The sequence below is a fragment of the Dermacentor variabilis genome, chromosome 6 (genome assembly GCF_050947875.1).
Source record: "Dermacentor variabilis isolate Ectoservices chromosome 6, ASM5094787v1, whole genome shotgun sequence".
Taxonomy (NCBI): Eukaryota; Metazoa; Arthropoda; class Arachnida; order Ixodida; family Ixodidae; genus Dermacentor; species Dermacentor variabilis.
The window spans coordinates 97460523-97477123 of record NC_134573.1 but is presented as its reverse complement, the minus strand read 5'-3'; the positions used below and the strand labels follow the sequence as shown (position 1 = coordinate 97477123).

General features: G+C 49.6%; 1 long non-coding RNA gene across 1 annotated transcript in view; it reads right to left on the bottom strand.

Annotated features, from left to right (window-relative positions):
* LOC142584280 (uncharacterized) overlaps positions 1 to 16601 on the bottom strand; it is a 47470-nt gene that overhangs the window by 15163 nt on the left and 15706 nt on the right. The window contains exon 2 of the long non-coding RNA XR_012828749.1: positions 15805 to 15941. This is a non-coding gene — a long non-coding RNA (uncharacterized LOC142584280). The remainder of the gene's footprint in view (positions 1 to 15804; positions 15942 to 16601) is intronic.

Genomic DNA, 16601 nt, shown 5'->3' with positions numbered 1-16601 from the left:
TTAAGCAATCCCGCAGGTTTTACAGCTGGTGACTTTCGGCGCTGGCATTCACGGCAGGCTTGGACGTACCGCTTAACACACTCGGCAAGTTTGGACCAGTAGTACGATTTGCGCACTCTGTCAAGAGTTCGCGTAAAACCCAAATGGCCAGACGAAGGCTCGTCATGACAGGCACATAAAACTTTGGCGCGGAGGTCTGCTGGATGGACCAACAGGTATGTCTTGTTGGTGGCAGTGGAGTTCTTCTTATACAAGACGCCATGTCGTAAACAAAAAGACGACAATCCTCGAGCGATGTACCGGGGTATTTATGGGTTTCGTCCCTCCAGATTTTCAAATATAGGCCGTAGTGAGTCGTCTGCGCGCTGCCGTGTGGACAAATCAGTAACGCATACGGCCCCAGGGAAAACGCCGTCGTCCTCAATGTCTTTGTCGTTAATGTCTATAGGGGCGCACGAGAGCGCGTCAGCGTCTTCGTGTATGCGGCCCGATTTGTACACGATGGTGACGTCGTACTCCAGCAAATGTAGACTCCACCATGCCAGTCGTCCAGAAGGGTCCCGCAGATTTGCAAGCCAGCATAACGAGTGATGATCGGTTACAACTTTGAATGGGCGGCTGTAGAGGTAAGTTCGAAATTTGGCCAGCGCCCATACGACGGCAAGACACTCTTTCTCCGTGGTGGTGTAGTTGGTCTCTGCACGCGATAGCGTGCGACTTGCGTAGGTGATTACTCTTTCAATACCTCCCTGCTGTTGTACAAGCACCACCCCAAGACCAGCGTTACTGGCGTCTGTGTGAACTTCCGTGTTCGCCTCCTCGTCAAAGTGGGCCAAAACTGGTGCTGACACCAGACGCTGTGTAAGCTCAGTCAAAGCAGTCTCTTGCTCTGAGGCCCAGACGAACGATACATCGTCCCTCGTGAGTCGAGTCAGCGGCTCCGCCATCTTCGAAAAATTTTCGATGAAACGCCGGTAGTATGCGCAAAGCATCGGACACCTTTCTTGTCGGTCGGTGTTGGAAATGTGGCTACAGCGGCAGTTTTCGCGGGATCGGGGCTAATGCCTTCCGCGCTGACCACGGGTCCCAGAAACATAAGGTCCTTGTGGCCAAAAAGACACTTCTGAGGTTTAGAAGTGAGGTTAGCCGATCGGATGGCTTCGAGAACTTGCCGCAGTCGTTTCAGGTGGTCGTCAAATGTCGCCGGAAAAACAACCACGTCGTCGAGGTAGACGAGGCAGCTTTGCCATTCAGACCAGCGAGAACGGTGTACATCATTCGCTGGAAAGTTGCTGGTGCCGAACAGAGCCCGAAAGGAAGTACCCTGAATTCGTAAAGGCTATCTGGAGTGACGAAAGCAGTTTTTCCGCGGTCTCGTTCATCTACCTCAATTTGCCAGTAACCGCTCTTTAGATCGAGAGACGAACACTACTTAGCTCGCCGCAACCTGTCTAAAGAGTCATCGATACGCGGTAGTGGGTACACGTCCTTCTTGGTGACATCGTTGAGGCGTCGATAATCAACACAGAAACGAAGCGTTCCGTCTTTTTTCTTGACCAGAACGACCGGGGACGACCACGGACTGTGCGAAGGCTGAATGACACCATCATCTAGCATCTCCTTGACTTGGGCTTGAATTGCCTCACTCTCTTTCGGCGAGTCATGATAAGGCTGTTATTTGAAGGGGCGTGTGTCGACGGATGTCGTTATTGGGTGCTTCGTTATTGGAGTTCGGCCCACCTTAGTAGACCGAGCGAACCACGCGCGGAATTCGTTTAAGATTTCCTGCAGTGCGTTCTTTTGGTCGTCCGTAAGCTGGGAGTTTACATTATTGTCTCTGGGCGAACCATCGTCTGTGTCCACTTCAGAAGCAAAGCACTCGACGATGTCCGTTGATGGTTCGGCGTAGGCGACGGCAGTGCCACGAAAAATGTACCGATGCTCAAAGGTAAAGTTGGTAATGAGGACCGCTGTCTGGCTAGCACGAAGTTACACAAGGCTTCGCGCTACAGAAATACCTTGGGTCAACAGAAGGCAACATAGAAATGTTGCCTTCTACAATGGCTTCACCGTCTTGTAGCTCGTCGGATTTGACCGGAACCATAACACTCGCACGCGGCGGTATCGTGATGCTGTCGTCGGAAACGCGAAGTGCGGATCTGTGTCCAAAGGCGTCGGTCTGTGTTGTTGCCCTTTGCGTCGAGAATGTGATGTAGCACTCGCGGAAATCAATAATGGCGCCATATTCCCGGAGAAAGTCCATCCCAAGAATTAAATCGCGGGAACACTCGCGTAGAACCAGACAAGTGGCGAGAAAAGCAGCACAGCGAATTTCTAATCTCGCCTGCGTAAGCCAAGCGGTGTGACGACGTGGCCACCTGTCGTACGATCTGGTGCCCCGTATCAGGGCAACGTAACTTTTTTCAGAACGCTCGCCAGTTTGCCACTAAAAATAGAGTAATCGGCGCCGGCATCTACAAGTGCACTTATTTTTCTGCCGTCGATCAACACAGGTATGTCCAGTGAGATCTTGTCGCGGGAACTGGTTCTGGCGTCGTCGTGTTTTCGTTGTTCTGCGGTCGGCACGATACGAGGTCTTCAGCGCGTCGAGTATCAGTGGCCTCGCCTCGAAAGGTCGCTGACGTCAGATTTCCCGGCGTGGACTTGGTGATCTCCCTTGCATCGTCCTTGAGGTGGTATCACGAGCAGGGAAATATCGCCGCGGTGAGGGTGAGCGTGACTGCCGCTGCGATGTGCCCGGCCTGCGCTGTTGTTCGATGAATTTTGCGATGCCGGGAGGCCTCTGGCTAAACCTTCGTCGAGGCGAATCGACAGAAAAAACCCGCAGTCTGAGTCATCGATAGGGGCACTCCCGACACACATGACCAGCTTCGCCGCAGTGGTAGCATAGCGGTCGTCAATCGGGTGCTCGCCAAACCTCCGGAGGTCGTCGAAGTACGGTAGCGGAGTTGTCGGAGCAACTTGCGCGGATTGCAACGCGACTGGCGACGCAACATAAGTAGGTGCAAAAGCTTGCGCGGGGCTCAGTAATGTTTCTGCGTAAGTCTTGAGCCGGGACTTTCTTCGCAGATGTGGCGCTTCACTGCTGGAAAGAGATGCCTGCAGTGCCTGCTGAGCTTCGTTGCGTACGACGCTGGCGAGGGAGCTGACTGGCGGTGGCGACGTACCGTGGTGCTTCTGAAGGTCGTCGCGAACCACTCAGCGAATCAGCTCGCAAAGCAAGGCGACGTCGCAGCCGAAGCCTACCGGCATATCCGGAGTGCAGGCGGCATTTGCTTGTCGGTTGTGCATGTTCGGCCATTGCTGAAGCGTCTTCCCCATTGCGATGGCTTCGGTGAGGAACTCCGCGCCAGTCTTGCGTGTATTCTGAACAAGAGCACCAAGGATCTGTTCCTTTACGCCTCTCATCAGATGACGCTCCTTCTCTTCCGACATGCTCGGATCGGCACGCTGAAAGAGACGCGTCATGTCCTGACGTACATCGTGACGCTCTCGTTGGGCTTTTGGACGCGTGACTGAAGGGCTCGCTCCGCTTTTTCTCTATGATCGGGGCTGGAGTAAGTCTCCAGTAGCTTATGCTGGAATTCAGGCCAGGATGACAGGCCACTTTCGCGCTTCGTAAACCACAGGCGACCAGCATCCTGGAGGCTGAAATAGAGGTTCCTGAGTTTGGCGTTGTTGTTCCACTCGTTAAACGCAGCCACGTGCTCGAACTCCGCCAGCCAGTCTTCCACGTCTTCAAATGTGTCGCCATGAAAAGCCGTCGGCACTTGGGGGTTAAGCAGCGTTAGGTAACTCGGTGTCACCCTTTCCGTAGAACTCGCAGTGGTCGCAGTCATCACTTTTCTTGGAGGTTTCCAAATTCTGGGGCGAGGCCTCGGATTCGCCGGCTTATGCGGTGAACTGGAGTCAACTCCAATTGTGCGAGGTTCTTGCTGCCCAGTGGGGTCTCCTGCGTAAGTTGGGTGTACCCAGCAAGCTTCACCAAATTGTCCCGTATACCCCGCTCAAGTATACACGCTGAATGGGGATCCAGGCGTTTGTACTTCACGAAACGTAACCGTTGACGCGCGATGCCGAGACGAACCTCGTTCTGTTCATCTTAATTCCCCTTGCTATGCCACACCATGTGGCAATATCATCAGCGAATCGCAATTTACTAAGGTATTCTCCATTAACTCTTATCCCCAATTCTTCCCAATCCAGGTCTCTGAATACCTGCTGTAAACACGCTGTGAATAGCATTGGAGAGATCGTATCTCCCTTCCTGACGCCTTTATCTCTAGAGATTTTGTTGCTTTTTTATAGAGGACTATGGCAGCTGTGGCGCCGCTATAGATACCTTTGAGTATTTTGACATATAGCTCGTCTACACCCTGATTCCGCAATGCCTCCATGACGGCTGAGGTTTCGACTAAATCAAACGCTTTCTCGTAATCAATGAAAGCTATATACAAGGGTTGGTTTTATTCCGCACATTTCTCTATCACCTGATTGATAGTGTGAATATGGTCTAGTGTTGAGTAGCCTTTAAGGAATCCTGCCTGGTCCTTTGGTTGACGGAAGTCAAAGGTATTCCTGATTCTATTTGCAATTACCTTAGTAAATTCTTTGGCAGGCAGACTACCGCGCCTGCGTAAATCTCACTTTCGTGTGGTTGCCTGCGTAGGTGGAGTTTTGGACGTGGGAAAACGCTGTCAGATGAAAGTCACAAACGCCATTTTAATGGCGGCCGAGCTGTTCAGGCGGCAGCCGAGGAGTATATCGTGTGTGCGAATGCAGTGCAGAATATCTTTGTTATAAGCGCACCCTCCGAATCCAACTCCAATGCATACTCCAAAGTCCGGGAGATTATCGTGACGTATAAAGGGCACCCTGTCGCAGCTTACATTACGCTTCCGGGTAATACCTGTAGAGGCGTGGTCAGAAGCATCGATGCCTATCAGCCCGAAGCTGCGCTGCAAAACCTTTTTGTCACACCCAGAAACCCGATTGTGATTGGATTCAGGCGCATGAAAGAGTCGACCACAGTGATCATACCGTTCAACGGCATGAAAGTGCCCAACTATGTCCGCTGCGGCCCCTACATGGTACGCTGCACGCTGTACAAGACGAAACAGACACTTGCCGCCGCTGCGGACGAGTTGGTCCCAAGCACGACGTTTGCCCCAGACCGACCGAAAAAGTGTGTGAAAAAATTGGAGGACGCTTAAGCTTCGCTTTCAAGAGTGGAACGCGACAGCGTTCCCGTCGACCCGCCAAGGGGTGTAAGACAATGGGCAACGGCGCAGCGACTACGCACCCCGCATCGGACGCGGTGAGCGTCGAGCAACGCAGCGTTTGGCGCGGCAACGAAATGTGCGCGTGAGCAAGCGACGCACGCCTGAGCCTTAGAAACAGCTCGTTTCGAAGGCAACACCGCGTTCACTAGAGGCGCTTTTGTACCGCTTTGAATCATCGAACTCGTGGCTCAGTGGTAACGTCTCCGTCTCACACTCTGGAGACCCTGGTTCGATTCCCACCCAGCCCATCTTGCAAGTTGTCTTTTATTCATGAAGTGCCTGCTGGGATTTATCGCTCACGGCCAACGCCGCCGACACCGACGCCGACGACACCGGCTTTTCTGCGACAAGAGCTTCTTAACGCTGTCGCGTTAAAGTGTCGAACTTTGCAAACCACAAACGGACACGAATGCGTGCAACCCAATTGCACGTTCTGCGTTGACGCTCACCTCACCGGCGACCAAACCCGCAAAAACACATATCTAGTTCGTTATGTCGTGAGGAGACGACGCAGAAGAGGAAGGAAACGTGGCAAGAAGAACGCAACGAGCAACGCTGGGGTCGAGGAACCCCAGCCTCCGCCACAACGCCAACAACGGAGGCTCCCATTAACGCCACCGCGGAATGCTCTAGATTGAGATCCAGGAGCAGATCCCGTGTCCGGATCAACTCACAACCCACCTGGACGGACAAGGCTGCAAAAACAGGTGGCACCCGTGCCCCCGCCCTACAAGGGCAACTCCAAGAGCAAACGCTACGCAAAATTATATCACTCGAGCGCGAACACGCGCCTCTTAGAAAGTAACTACCTGAAATTAAATCGTTATTGCAGGAAATGCAGCAGAGAGAACATGCGATTGGCGGCCAAGCTGCCTCTCTGAACAGAGGCGCTAAATGTAGGGCGAACCCCAAGTCCATGGACGAGGAGTCGCTTAACGTCTCGGTATCCAACAACTCCTTGACCAGTTAAGATCGGACATTATCGCCGAACTTATCCCCATCAAACTCCCACTGAATGAGCAAACAGCGAGGCTTCAAATTATAGTATCCGACATACACCGTGCGCAGCTCGGTACGCCCCAACTACGTAAGTAAAATGGCCAACGCAAGCAATTTACTTATCTGGCAGTGCAATTGCGCTAGCTTCAGCAAAAGGAAGGTGGTCTTGCAACAACTACTCAGCTTGCTAACGAAAGGCCGTCAGTAATCCTCCTCCAGGAAACACTCGCCAATGTGATCGTTTTTGGCGTCTACCAGGCAGAAGGGCGCTTTTCAGAGGGAAAAAGAGGAGTAGCGACACCCGTCTCAAAGAGACTGGCCTATTTAGGTCACTACGTTAGGCCGAAATTGAAAGTCGAACACATCATCATCGAGCTGATACACAACGCTAAACTCAAGCAATTCGATTTCGTTCTGAACGTGTAAACGTAGCCAGCCGACAGAAGGAAGACGTTTAACGCTCTCTTCCAGAAGGGATGTCAAATTGCAGGCGATCAACCGCTTATCATAGCAGCGGACTTGAACGCACAACTCCAACGTTGGGTTACATCAAAGATGTTCCAAGGGCAAGGCTCTCGTGGTGCAGATAGCAGCTTGCGGTCTCCCCTGGGTCACTGATCCAAAATACTGCACAAGAATTGGCAACTCAGTCAGTCAGGGACACCACGCACGACCTGGCCACGGTTAAGAATGCGCATTAACCGGTATGGACCTATTTACAAGACGATCTGAGCGGCGATCACTACATCAGCAGCCTCGCGATAAGAGTCTAATCACCGCCTCTCAGAACATTTAGAGTAACGGATTGGGAGAGGAGGATCGTTAGAGGAATTATTTGCTCGCCTCAGAGAAGAGGTTCCTGCTTCCACAAAGGAAGTAGGGACGGAGAAAGACGTAGAGTGCATGGACAGTAGATTAGCACAACTGCTAGAAGCCAAAAACGCGCTACAGGCACAAATAGACACGCAAAAGTTAAATAGACACCTACTCAAACAGGTTGCAGAACTTAATAAGCAAATAGATGACCATAGCCAAACACTCTCTCGGCAGCAATGGGGTGAATTGTCCAATGCCGTCGGCGGGCAAGTGAGGAGCGTAGCAAAATGGAACATTCTCAAGTATCCACTTGGGGACAAGCAATCCAAACAAAATCAACGGCTCACTATTGATAGACTCATCCACAACTTAAAAGAACTCTGGCATAACCGAGAAACAATTTACAGACGAGCTGGCCTCGAGATACCTCTGTATTGAACCCGGCTCTAACAATGACTACCCCTCTTCGACGCACGAGAACGGAACGGACCCTCTGGGCTCCCCCTTCACGTACGCGGAGGTGAGAGAGGTATTATACGAACTCAATTACAGATCAACACCGGGTCCCGACGGGATCACAAACAAACTCTAAGATAATTTGGATGATGAGGCCATCGAGCTCTTCACGAACAAAATCAACGAGGTTTGGAAGACAGGCGCGGTACCAATGGAGTGGAGTAACGCGACTGTGATCCTCATCCCGAAGCCAGGGAAACCCTTAGAGCTGGGCTCGCTCCGGCTGATTTCACTCACTTCCTGTGTGGGGAAGGTCGCCGAGCACGTCATTCTCAATAGGGCCACTATATTCATAGAGGACAGGAGTCCGTTTCCGTTTGATCAAATTGGATTCAGACCATCCATGTGCACACAAGATGTAATGCTACTTCTAAAACACAAGGTTATTGACAAGGCCTCCAGAGACACCGGAGCCATCTTGGCACTGGACCTACAAAAGGCCTTCGACAAGGTCAGGGAGAAAAATTCTACAAGTACGTCAGCTCCTTTCTAAAGGACAGAAAAGCCACCATTCACCTAGGAGCTCTGGGCTCGACAACATTCGATCTTGGACCCACAAGCACCCCGCAAGGCGCAACCCTCTCCCCGTTTTTATCCATGAAAGCTCTCTACCAAAACCTGGCCGCGATTGAAGGTGTCGACCACGCCTTCTACGCCGACGACATCACAGTCTGGTGCAAGGGAGGTAGTTACGGGCAAATCGAAGACAAATTACAAACAGCGATCACAGTCGTTTAGGATTTCTTCACGAAGGCAGGACTCTGCCTGTCGGCTAAGAAATCGGAACTGCTACAATACCGGTCCACAATCGTGGCAAAGAAAGGGACACCTCCCGATATCTCTGTCACAACCGACACCGGATCCCTTATCCCGGTAGTACACAGGTCATTGCTGTGCCGTCACCGTCATTCCAGCTTTGCCATTCGGTTGTCTCCATACCTAGATCACGCCACTGGGGTAATACACTCGTCGTCATCCCATTGTCTTCATGCCGACGTCATAGCTCTGTCCTCGTTAAACCATCGTTATCATTTGAGAATCGTCCTCTCGTTGTCGTCACGCCGCCCTCGTCGTAGTGCCTTTGCCGATCAATCAAGGCATCCCCTTACTTTTTTCACCGTCGGCCTTGAATTGCCGTCATATACTCATTGGCACGCTGCCATGCTTATTGCTTACTTTGGCAACTGAGTGCCACAGCAAGATGGGCCGATAACGAAGTGAGCGTGCGTCGCATGTAGTGTAAGCAATGAAAGTCTTGGAATCACGATTACAAATAATAAAGAAGCGTGGCTTCCGTAATACAGTGTATTGCTACATTGTTTGAATACTAATCGCATTACGACTAGTGATAGTGAGATGGGTTCTGTCCTAATTAATTTTAATAGCACCCTCGTGCTCAGCCAAACGCTTCTTCAGGCACCTGCCCATCTGTCCAATGTATGCTCCCCCTCATTACAAGGCTTGGAACACATGAGCCCTGTTGCACACCTGACAATTTGTGTGACATCTTTTCCCCCACAGCCGCTGTATGAATTAGTTGCATCATTTGCCGCTTTTCACTGTGCCGCACTGCACTGCGGTGCAGTGCCGTGCCACAACGCCAATGCGATAGAAAGCAGACACCTCGTTGGGACCACGCAAGAATGTGCGTGCCTGTGCAATGACTGCTGCCTCTTAAGATGCGAATTACAGCTCACCAGGTCATGCTGCCCCATCGTTATGAATGTTTACAACATTTTACAAGCGAACACACCATTGTCTTCAACATCCTATAGGCTTAAACTTATCAGCTGACCAGTAATGTTTTCAGTCAATGCTTGAACCCATCATCACATTTTCAAACGCCCTGAGAACATCTACGTCCCTGGAATTTACATTTGTGCAGAAACATTAAGCAATCATCGATGTAGTTGTACACTGCGAGAGCCAAATCACTTCGGGTGCACTCAGCTGAGTCAGAAATAGAATGTTCGAATTTCGCGCTACCTTGGGCCTTGTATAGAGTCCAGACTTCTGCACTTTGTAGTGAAGCACAAAACATGCATGTCAGACAGATCTTCATCACCTGTCACCGTTGCGAGTGGCTCGAGTTGGGTTACTGCCCGTCTTCTGGCTCCTCAACGCCGGGCATCAAACCTCTGGTATAGTTGGTAGAGTTACTGAATAGCCTTCAAGACAAGAGCGAGCTCCGAAGGCGCAATCTACCTATTGCGATCACAAACAACACAAGGGTTCAACAGCCTGCGGTGTTACTGGCTTGCATATATTTTGGTGCGATGCACCAGCGAGATTCCGTTTTCTTCCCTTCATACGAAAGGGTGAGTGAAAGAAGAATAGGGATGAGAGCATAAGGCTTAAGAACGTCATGTTCTATCTGACAGATGTTGCGAACCTGTGAACCGCACGCCATGCCGTTTGGAAGCTTCGAGCATAGCAATGTCGTCGCGTACCAGAACAGCCGGCCGCTGAGAATTTTACGAGTTATACAAACGTAAGCATAGAGTGCCAATACCGTCGACCCTTCAGTCAAAGGTAAAATTGGAATTAGAAGTAACCAATTCTTATACGCGACGACAAGCACTCCGTACTTTTGTATAAACGTGCTACAGGCTCATCATTGTTATGTAATATACTTCTTTGCACAGTACAAAAGCTTGCGATGCGGTGCACAATAAAACAGGTATTTCAAGTTGATAGACGAGGCCTTCCAGTCGGTCCTATTGCGCTGCTTCAGACATTCCCCTCACACATTTAAAACGGGCAATAGGAGGAGATCCTTCGATTACAAAGATGCTAAGTGCTACTGCAGGAAGCTGGAAACATATTACCAAACTCCACCCTCTCAGACTCAATATCGGAAGGATAACCAGTAGCAGATACGAAGAACCCCAAGTTAAACTAAAGAATGTTCATTGAAAAGGGAGCACATATCTAGTGGCACATACCCACTGGCCCTAGATGGCGTCAAAGAGGCTCCTTGAAGTGCGCACGACCCCAGTGGCGTTAAACAGGTTCAGTGAATGTCCATGAGTCCCATACGCAGTGACCTAATTTCGACCAACGGTTATTAATGCGTGAACATCTAAGGCTACAGTTATTTTCCTTTTCCTTTGTCCTCTGGTAGCTTTAACACTAGTCAAGGAGGGAAGGTGTTGAAGGTCCGAAGTCGGCGCCCCTCCATGATTCGAGTGCACGGTGACAGCGCGAAGGAAAAGCCGTTGTCCGATAAAGTGACGCTTTATTCAATCGCCGAGGCATCTGTCCGAGTCCGAGCCCGAAGCTCCGCTCTCTCCACAGAAGTAAACATGACTTTTTAAGCCGTCAGCTGCCCAAAGGAGTCGCAAACTAGCCAATTACACATGCGAGTTGCCGAGAATGCTTCCATGAAACCACGGCTTATTGACTGCATATCTGCCGGACAGCGGGCTGCCCTGCCTGTACTGAGAAAACGATCTGAAGACATTAAAACATTACTTAAACCCAGTCAACAATAATAGGAGTGATTATAGCTGATTCATTTTAGATTTCATTACCCTAACTTATAATTTTCACGATTGCAATATTATCGCCCAATCAGATCAATTCTGCTGAGTATGTTCACCGATTGGGTTTTTCCAACAAGTTATGGCAATGCTTGCCGCACAACGCATCATCCTTGACACAGTGAGTCGCGGTGTGTGTACCTTGTTCACTCAATTATTCACGGAAAAAGTGCACGATCAGAGGCACGAAATAATGTTTACCCATTATCTGACAAGTCGCACTAGGGAATTCTTGCAGTAACCTTACGGAAGTCGCTTCCCACAGCACTGTAGCTTTATGCTTTACTCATGGTAGCACGTATTAGGTAGTGAGCCAAGTGAGCGTGGGTCGGGGAAAGTGGTTAGAGACAGACAGATAGATTGACACAGCGCCTCTGTCGTGTGCCCCTTTTCTATGCCCCGCTTTTGCGCTGTTTGCTGAAGTATGTGTTCCTATTATTACGCTTTGCTTAAATTTGTAAGGTCTCCCATCGTACTTAATAGACTAAGAATGGCACCTGGCACCACTGGATTGCTTGGTACATTACTTAGTTCTTCCTCGTATCCCCTCTGTCGTTCTCTGTCACATTACCATTCCTTCCGCGCAGAGCAGCCAACGAGAACTACATCTGGTAATATTCACGCCTTTCTATACGCCATTTGTCCTTTTCGTCGGCCGCACGTGTTTATAATGTAAAAGAGTGCACAGAAAATGTGAATCTTCGCAACATTTTAGCAAAACGGGTGAAGTAAATTTATGTTTTTTTCGGTATTGCGTTTGTTTAAGCGGTGGAACATAAACTGTCATGCTAAATGTGTCTATTAATGCGGTTAATTTTGGCTTTAGGACACAAGTGCCGCCACGCGGGATGTCTCTGGCGCAGCTTTGCTCTTTCGATGATCACTCAGTAGCATCTATTGCAGTAGACGACAATTCAGCTGATCCTCCTCTACCATCGCAGTTGGCAACTTGTACCATCGCCGACTTACAGAAAATGATTGCGCCCGACATGCCTTTCGGGCATGCTCGTGAGCTCTGCCGCGTTCTGTTTTCCTACCACGATATTTTTTACGTTAATGATTGTCCTTTGGCCAAAACCACAGCTTTTAAACATCGCATTAATACCGGCGATGCCCATCCTATTCGTCGCCGCCCATATCGAGTGTCACCGGCTGCGCGTCAAGTTATTCACGCAGAAATTCGCAAAATGCTTGCCAAGAACATTATTGCACCGTCATGCAGTCCATGGGCACCACCTCTTATACTGGTAAAAAGAAGGATGGCTCATGGCGCTTTCGCGTGGATTATCGGCACCTTAACAGGGTTACCAAAAAGGACGTGTATACCCTACCTCGGAGTGATGATGCCCTTGACTGCCTCCACGGTGCTCGCTACTTCTCCTCTATTGACCTTCGCTCCGGCTGCTGGCAGATTGCCGTGGACGATCTCGACCGCGAGGAGACTGCTTTTGTAACACCCGACGGTTTTATCAATTCAAAGTGATGCCGCTCGGTCTATGTAACGCTCCTGCCACTTTTGAACGCATGATAGACTCCCTTCTTCCTGGTTTCAATGGTCGACGTGCCTGTGCTGCTTGGACGATGTTATAGTATTCTCCCTAACGTTTGCTACGCACCTCGAGCGCCTCTCAGCAGTCCTGGACGTTTTTCGTCGATCCTGTCTGCAACTCAACACATCGAAGTGCCAATTCGGCCGTCGCCAGATTACCGTCCTTGGGGATCTCGTTGACGCGAACGGCGTGCGACCGGACCCAGGCAACATCCATCCTGTTGCGCCGTTCCCTGTTCCGAAGTGTGTCAAGGATTTGCGCAGCTTCATCGGCCTTTGTTCGTACTTCGCCGTTTCGTGAAAAATTTTGCAGCCATAGCACGACCACTAACCGAGCTTTTGAAAAAAAGACGCCCCTTTCCAGTGGGGAGATAAGGAGACCTCTGCATTCTCGCATCTAATCGACCTTCTCATAACGCCTCCCGTTTTGGTCCATTTCGATCCTTCTGCACCTAGCGAAGTCCGTACTGATGCCAGCGGTCACAGAACTGGCGCCGTACTGGCCCAACGCAAGCGTGGCAACGACCGTGTTATCGCTTACGCCAGCAGGCACTTCTCACCCTCGGAGCGCAACCATTCCATCACTGAGCGTGAGTGTCTGACCCTAGTTTGGGCGGTTGCGAAGTTCCACCCATACTTATATTGCCGACCCTATTCCATTGTCATAGACCATCACGCGCTTTGCTGGTTATGCTCATTGAAACATCCTGCAGGAAGACTCGGTCGCTTTGCCTTACGCCTCCAAGAATATTCGTATACTGTCACCTACAAATCTGGCCGACTATACAAGGACGCTGACTGCCTGTCTCGCGACCAGGTAGACGAGCCTGACGATGCCCACAGTACTACCGCCAGCGGCATTTTCTCTGTGTCTGCCTTCGCTAACATCGCCGATGAGCAGTACCGAGACCTATCGCTACGAGCACTCATCGAGCGTCTGCGCTCTACACCTACCGACGCATCCGGTCGCCGATATGTCCTTCAGGGCGGCATTCTGTACCAAAGGAACTTCCTCCCTGACGGATCTGAACTTCTTTTCATGCCAAAACATCTACGACAGACTGTGCTTTTTGAGATGCATGACGCACCCACTGCAGGATATCTTGGGGTAGCCCGCACCTACAACCGCGTCCGCCACCGCTTCTAGTGGCCTGGTCTCGTTTGCTCAGTCCGACACTATGTTGCTGCGTGTGATACCTCCCAGCGTGGGAAACCACCTCAGGCGCTACCTGCCGGTCATCTCCAGCCGATCACCGTCCCTGTGGAACCGTTCTTCCGTGTTGGATTAGACCTGCTCGGACCCTCTCCCACGTCATCCTCTGGGAACAAATGGGTAGCCGTCGCAACTGATTACGCCACCCGATACACTATCAAGCGGGCTCTCCCTACCAGTTGCGCCACTAATGTCGCGGACTTTCTCCTGCGTGACATCATCTTACTTCATGGCGCCCCGCGACAGCTGATTACTGACCGTGGTCGTGATTTCCTCTCGAAAGTTATCGCCGACATTGTGCATTCCCGTTCCACTCAACACAAGCTAACTACCTCATACCATCCTCAAACCAGTGGCATAACAGAGCGGTGAAACTGTACTATTACTGATATGCTCTTTAAGTACGTTTCCAAGGATCACCACGACTGGGAAATTGCCCTTCCTTACGTCACATTTGCGTAAAATTCTTCCCGGCATGACACCGCCAGATTTTCTCCATTTTACCTGCTGTACGGTCGCGAACCTACCTTGTCCCATGACACGGCACTTCCTCCTGCTGCGATCTCAACAAGCGAGTATGCGCGCGACGCCATCGCCCTCGCCGACCATGCACGCCAGCTTGCCCGTGCTCGACTGACGGCCTCGCAAACCACTCAGCAGCGTCAGTACGACGCCCGCCACCGTGACGTACAGTTTTCGCCTGGTGCGCTCGTGCTCCTCTGGTCGCCCTCTCGTCACGTCGGACTTTCCGAAAAGCTCCTTTCGCGATACACAGGGCGCTACCGCGTGCTGCGCCAGGTGACGCCTGTGACGTACGAAATTGCTCGTGTGAGTTTAACTTCGTCCTCTACTCTGGCCTCTTGTGATGTCGTACAAGTCAGTAGGGTCAAGGCCTACCACACTGCTTCCGAGTCCGACCTTTAGACGCTGCGGGAAGGCGCTTTTTGCCGGCGGGGATAGTGCTACGGAACAGTGTTTACCATGACGAAGAGGCGAGCAGTGAGAAGACGATGACGACGATTGGGGGCTAGCGTGGGCTGTTGCCTCTTGGCCAAGTGCGGCATATTTCTTTGTAAATATACTTGTATATAGCTTTTTGTGTGCGTCTTGCTACGTAAAATTATCAACTATTAACCTGCGCAAGTACAAAAAGTAATATGCAATATTTTCTGCCCCTCTAAATAAAACTTATTAACGTGTCAGCAAGCTGTCCATCGCATACTAATAAATTACGTCATGCGCGTTAATTTGGCGGGGAAACAGAGGAGTTCAGGTATAAATGTATAATGAGCAGCTAGGGCCGCTCAAATTATGTTTGTTCTCGGCCTACATCGAAAATTGATGAGGAAATATTTTTAGCTTAACTGTTCTTTGCGAATTAAATATTTACCACTAGTGTAGCGTGCCTCAAATCTAGTACGATTGTATTTACTCAGATGTTTACCGTCGCCAGCGTGTTTTCCGATGTAAGTGTATTAGTGGTGTCTATCTTGCCTTTATTTAGTCAAAATGATTCGCATGTTTATCTTTGTAGGTGGATTAATTTTGTGCCCTACAAATCACTCATTGTGACCCGTACTTTTTAGTTCTTCATACGAGATGTAACAATAGTAGTTGAAGGTCTGTATGACTGGATTCCGTAAGCAAAAGAAATATCAACAAGAAACCCGAATTGCCAATCAAGCTGTGATATTCATTTCTTCTTCAAGGAACGATTGTCAATACAATATGAACCTCCCACCTTTTTACAGAAAAAAAGTAATCACTGAAAGACAAGCCGTTTGTTACTGACAAATTGTTTTTTCAAACACTTTCGAAGGGAGTGTAGTCAAAGACTGCTATACAAATGTAGTTTCTTTTACTTACTTGTCTCCAACACTATAATATCGGTTAAATTCATAGTCGGAGCCGTTAAGAAACACCATTTTTGTATAGATACATGATTCATTTTCTTCGGTGTATGTACGCTTCAGCAACCAAACAGGATCAGATGTGTTAAGTGCCTGGAAGAGAAATAAAACTGTATTTCCTTCAAGTACATTATAGGTTCTTAGCACAAGTGAAATAGGAAGAAAGTAGGCCCTGCGAACCGAAATTTTTCTAAAGGAAAACCACTAGGAAAGCCACGAGTACATTTTACAAACTTTGCGTTATTTTTAAGGCACAAAAATAATTATAGGCGCATAATTTGAATTTCATAGGAAAACAGGTGATGAGGGCGTAATTAATTTTATAGCACTTTTACTCAGCAGCAAGTTGTTTATGTGACTTTCCGTTGAGGAATGTGCGCGAAAATCATAAAAAGCAATAGTAACATTCTTGCACTCAATGAGGATCCTAAAGAATAGAGCTTGTGCTGTGAAATTGAATGTAAAAGAGAAATACCCCGTCCCATGAGACTGCTCAATTGGGGAGGCACTGCGTAGAAATGGAGCTCAATCTTATATTGGGGGATATTTAGTGCTTTCATGCATTGCGTTAAAGCTGCAGCTTGTTTTTTTTTTGTCCCACCATATAGTGAAAGCACGAGAGCGTTGAATTTCCTAGTGCACGTAAGGTGAGGTAAGGTGACGACAAAATATGGCGACATGCGCATAATTTCTATCCACGGAAGCACACCTGAATTTGTACTTTATATGCGGTTATGTTGCGTTACGGAATAA